Source organism: Artemia franciscana, chromosome 10 (genome assembly GCF_032884065.1).
Source record: "Artemia franciscana chromosome 10, ASM3288406v1, whole genome shotgun sequence".
NCBI lineage: Eukaryota > Metazoa > Arthropoda > Branchiopoda > Anostraca > Artemiidae > Artemia > Artemia franciscana.
In genome coordinates this window covers 50832121-50838120 of record NC_088872.1, presented here as the reverse complement: position 1 = coordinate 50838120, position 6000 = coordinate 50832121, and the positions used below count along the sequence as shown (strand labels likewise).

The following is a 6000-nucleotide window of genomic DNA, read 5'->3' as shown; positions in this document are numbered from 1 at the left end:
TGACGAATGTTTTTATTAGTAAAAGATATACGTAACTTACAAATTAGCTTACGTAACGAACTTCTGTATTCTCATGTTTTTATTACGTATATGAAGAGGTTCACCCCCTCGCTCTTTAAACTAAAGCTTAAATGTTGTCCCAATTTCTTAAGAATTACCCCTGAATCACAAAAGCCGTAGAATAAATAGTTGAAATTGCAAAAAATACTTTAGCATAAAGAGCGAGGTATTAAGAGGAGGTGAGCCCATCATATGCGTAATAATTTCTGTTCGTTTTAAGTTTTAATGCTTCTCCTTACTTTCAGTTGAAAAACTTTTTCATATTTATTTTTTTCATTGTTTTTTTTTAATAATGGTGGAAAATTCTGCGCTCCCTTCATGAAAATTTTCTTCTCCATGACAAATTCCTCCATGGAAAGTTCCCCCAACATATCCCCTTCTTATCAACCCCCCCCCCACAACCTAAAAATCCCCCTGAAAACGTCTGTACACTTCCAAACAACCATCACTATATGTAAGCACTGGTCAAATTTTGTTACTTGTGGCCCCTCCAACGGGGACTGTGGGGGAGTAAATCGTCCCCAAAGACATAATTAAAAGGTTTTTGACTACGCTGATTAAGATGGCTATCTCAGAATTTTGAATTGGTGACTTTGGGAAAATAATTAGCGTGGGAGGGGGCCTAGGTGCCCTCCAATTTTTTTGGTCACTTAAAAAGGGCACTGGAACTCTTCATTTCCATTAGAATGAGCCTTCTTGCAAAATTCTAGGGTGATCGTATCGGTCGATACGATCACCCCTGGGAAAAAAAACAAACAAATAAACACGCATCTTGCTTCTGGCAAAAAATACAAAATTCCACATTTTTGTAGATAGGAGCTTCAAACTTCTACAATACGGTTCTCTGATACGCTGAATCTGAATGTGTGATTTTCGTTAAGATTTTATGACTTTTAGGGTTTGTTTTCCCCTATTTTCTAAAATAAGGCAAATTTTCTCGGACTCGTAACTTTTGGTGGGTAAGACTAAACTTGATTAAAGTTATATATTTAAAATCAGCATTAAAATGCGATCCTTTTGATGTAGCTATTGATATCAGAATTCCATTTTTAGAGTTTTGGTTACTTTTGAGCCGGGTCACTTCTTATTACAGTTCGTTACCACGAACTGTTTGATGATGTAAGGATGTAAATGATGCAAATGATGTAAATGACGTAAAATCTGGCGGCAACTTTTTTTAAATAAAAAAAGCTTTTGATACAATAGACCATCCAAATCTTCTTAATAAGTTGGAAAATATAGGAATTCATGGAATAGCTCTTGACTTAGTGAAATCGTATTTATCTAAAAGAAGTTTTAAATTCCAAGCTAAGTAAGGAATAAATACCTTTTCCCGTTTGTTAAAAATTAGAGATCAAGACTAGGTCTGAGTCAATTCAGGTTAAGCCACGTGGTCTTCCAGAACTTAGTATTTGGGAAGTGGTTAATGTGGGAACTTAAATTTCTTATCCGATGCTGCTTTTGCCAATGGAGTCCCATCTCACAGTTTGATTTAACTAGGATAAATGGAACACGACTTATCATGAAGCCACTCGTCTTTACTATAAGAAATCAAAGGAAGTTGGCATTAAATACTGCGCAAACAAAATATAAAATATTAAAGAAAAACTTTTATTATATTTGAACCTGACGCTATAGTGTTGTTTGCAAAAATCGCTTTAAACACAAAAAACTGACTTATTATCTTGGCACGTGTGCCGAGAGACACCTTTTGGCACGAAAACCATTACTGTGCTTTTCAAATACCACAAGTCAGCTACATTGTGAAGATACTTTTGAACTGATTCACAAATCTTCCAACCTTTTTCATCCATTTGCTCTCTTATATAAGAGCTATTTTGGTCGCTCGATAATGCCTTAATAATCGAATAAGTCATGACAATCCCCTTGCATGCATGTCGTATCAAATTGTCTATGAAAACGGATTCAAACTCTAATGGAATATGTTCACCGGCCTCCACACTGATCACCCAATCAAATTTACGTCTCAAGTCCTGGGGTGTTGCAAGGACAAGGTGTTTAATGAAGCCTGAAGTCAATATTGCAATATTTAAGGTCCCATCGTAACCTTCGTAATGTGAAACGATTTGTGGTGTATTGACGACGTGTGGTACTTTACTGAAAAACACCTCTTCTTCTTTCTCTCTAAATTTACTTGGAAAAATCGCTTCTTTTTTTCGTAAGAAATATCGTCCATAATTGCCTAGGCCGGCGCCTAGATCTAAAATTGAACTATTCTTGAGAATATTTTCAAGACCTTGCGCAAATTTTAGACTCCAAATAAAATTATAGCCATCTAAAGCATTCTCACTGTCTAGACAAAATTCACCATTATTGTGAACTCCTTTATCTTTGCAAGATTTGGTATCATCTTTTCTTCCCTGGTTATTCTTATTACTACCGTTATCATCAGGAACGACCAAATTTGTATTAGTCTCAGTTTATGCATGAGAACGTTCTCCAGAACATCTTCATTGAAACTAAATTTTCAAGCATTTGTGGTTCTGGCCGCCTTATATCGTGACTTTGCCAAATTTTGCAATGCTCATTGTGCCAAGCACAAAACTTATGAGCATAAATCATTAACACTGGTTCAAGTTCTATACTATTCTAACACGAATGAAAAACCTAAAATCATTCAGATTTTTTACTTTAATTGTCACAGCTGTTGTTACTTTGCAATGGATTCCATGGTTCATGAGTCTCAAGTTTCTCGCTATGGCAAATAAAAACAACCGTCAGAGGGTGAATAAGTCTCTTATAAAATAAACTATAATAGCGTTGGTATCTGTAAAACATGTGAATGACTTTTTGCTCTCCAATTATACAAGGTTCTAAAACATTTCAGTTTTTGTGGGTATAATTCGCTCCGCAAGTGTTACTTACTGCTTTATTGCGAGGGTGACAACGCAACTCAACCCCATCCAATTCATGTTCGTTACCTCAACCTCATTCAACCGAACTTCCATTCGACTGAGACCCCATTGAATTCAATCACATGTTAATTAATTCATAATCAGCTCAGCCACACGTAGCTCAATCCTTTTCATCGAAACTCTATTTAATCCCATGCATCCCAACCCTTATTCAACATGAAAATAATACAGCTCAGCCCCATTTAGCTCAACCTCATTCAACTCAAATACGTGTAGCTTTACCCCACTGGCTATATTAAATAGGCCAGGGATTGAATAGGGATTGAGACGCAAAAGGGTTGAGCTGAGTTGAGTTGAATAACCTTGAGTTGAATAGGGCTGAGTTGCATGGATTTGAATTACAATGAAACCCTCTGGAGTCTGCTGTAGTGGACTCACAAAGTATTGACTTTAAAAAAATTGCAAGATTTATCCTGTACAGACGTTTTCTTCATTTTTTTTTTTTTTTTTTTTTGTCTAAAAACAAAAAAAAATTGAAGTCTGGTAATTTTAATCTCACTATCTGATTACCTGTCGGGGCAGTAAAATTAATTATTTTTGTACAACAAAGTCATGCCAGCTTTACCTCTCTATTAATATCAACCTGACTTAAGAGATCTGATGAGGAGGTAATTTTACTTATAACGATATTATTTGCTGGTAGTTTCTTCTTTTTAAAGTGCTAAAGCGTACAAATCTGAACAGAAAATTTTCTTAAAATTCTCTCTAAGGTCTTTCTTGACTCTCATTTTCATTCCCATCCTCACCCTTTAGCAGTAGGAGATTCAATGAGAACATTAGAATATTGTCACTTTTAGCTTTGTTCCTGGTTTTGACAAATTGGTTATTACTGTAAAAAAAAAAAAAAAAAAAAAAAAAAAAAAAAAAAAAAAAAAAAAAAAAAAAAAAAAAAAAAACAACATGAGAAGTAAACACTAAAGCAGAAAAGAGGAAAAAGAACATTTCAATCACCACTTTGTTTCCGATTACTCTGACTCTGAAAGAATTACAACTTCGTTTTGATTAAAAGTTGTTGAATAAAACACTTATCACGTTAGTTATCGAGATCATAATGGTTCAGAAAAACGTTCAGGCAGCTTGTTTCATGGTACTGGCTACAAGAAATCGTGCAGTGAAAGTTACTTTTTTTGCAAATGCAACGAAGGCTATCAGAGGCATATTTACAGCAGCAGTGAATCAGTTAGAGAAGACTTCAAGGAGCAGGTGGCATATAAGTAATAATAGGTACATAACTGTTTGACTAAAGCTTCCAGCCCTAGTCTTCAGATTTCCAGCTTTCAGACTTTCGGATAGACAAGTTACCATCCCCAGGTTTCGGTTGTTCTGCATGGGTTACTGAGCAAATTTTCCTGAGCATCTTGGTGTTCATTTGCTAGCGAATGCTCCACAAATTCAGATTTCTATTTTTCATCCCCCCCCCTTTTTGAACTCACTTGGAATGGCAGAGGAGTGCCAAATGGTAGAATTTTTCGACTCTGATCTCATTTTCGGTCTCCCCGACCTTAAATTAATTGGAAACAATCTTTCAATCCATCCCCTTCCCCTTTCCCCTCTTTTCCCATAAAAAGGGGTATTTCTGCACGTGATTTCAAATAATTTGGAATATACTATTTTAAAAAAAATTGAACATTTTGTGTTTATTTCTTTACGAATACTCCACAAGTTAGTCTAAGATTCTGATTTTTCACCCCTCCCCTTCTGAACTCGTTTGGTATGGAAGTGGGGTGTCAAATAAAAGAATTTTTCAATTCTGATCTCATTTTTGGTCTCCTCAACCTTAAATTAATTGGGAACGACCTTTCAATCCTGAAAATATTATAAAATATTAAATTTGAGATCCCCTTCCCCTCTCCCCTCTTTTCCCATAATATGTTATTTTATTTCTTTTTACATTGTTGTGTTCATTTGTGTGCGAATACTGCACAAATTACGATTCTGATTTCTCCCCGCCCCCCTCCTCTGACTTTGTTTAGGATGGAAATGGAGAATTAAGTTAAGGGGTCTTTCGATTCGATGTCATTTTCGGTCTCCCCAGACTAGAATTAACAGGAAACATGATCTCTCTAATTTTCAGGGGCAATGCTATAGTATTGCTTATAATCAAAAGCCATAAGGCTTCAATGTTTTACTATTTTTTCCGAAAGGCACTTCGTATGGAATGAGTGGTCGTATAAACGTCAAAGGGGGCTCAATTGATTGGAAATTGAAAATTCTAGTGCTGTTTTCAAGAGTCAAAAGTGATTGGAGGGCAACCGGGTTCCTGTCCCCTTGTTTCCCCAATTGTTTCCCCAATTTCTCTGGATTTCCGATCCTCCGATCATAATTTTCAGATAGCAATTTTGTTTAAGATCTATAGTTAGACAGGTCACTCACATCTCCCTCTTTATGTAGTGCAATGACACGGTGGACTTCATGCTAGAAGGAAATGTACCATTCTTGAAACAAAAATTAATTATATGGAAAAGAAAATTAACAGTACTTGGCATAATCGACCAGTAAATGCGTAGAAAATCAGTTCCTTCTGATTGTCCATTTTTCAGTCGATGAGGTACAATCACTAATTCAGCTGGTGACATTGGGGTGAGGAATATGGATCGGTGAATAGAGGGGGTGAATAATTTTCAGGTCAGTAGATTTTGGTGTTAAATTTCAGAAGGCCTCTTCCAAAGTCTTTTCACTTATTTTGGCGAAGTGAGTATTAAGCATGTTAGCAACGTCAATTTTTCATATAACAGATGTATTTTCATCCGAGGTCATCATCTCATCCGGAAGAGAATTCATTTTTTTTTTCGTCAACATAAAAATTTATTAATGATCACGCCTTCTTGGGAGATCTATGTGCATTAGTGAATGCCTTCAATTACTACAGCTGTTTAGAAAACCTTAAAAAGTCGTATGTGCAATATCTTGGGAATGGCTTACGGTATTAAGTTTAAGCTTTCAGGCCATGTTGATGAGGATGTTAAAAGTGATCAGAGGGCAGCCAGTCCCTCTCCCATTCTCT

General features: G+C 35.9%; 1 protein-coding gene across 1 annotated transcript in view; it reads left to right on the top strand.

Annotated features, from left to right (window-relative positions):
- Positions 1-5602: 5602 nt before the first annotated feature.
- LOC136032330 (protein cycle-like) overlaps positions 5603-6000 on the top strand; it is a 158159-nt gene continuing 157761 nt past the window's right edge. The window contains exon 1 of the mRNA XM_065712643.1: positions 5603-5621. The gene's annotated coding sequence lies outside the window, so the exon portion shown is untranslated. The remainder of the gene's footprint in view (positions 5622-6000) is intronic.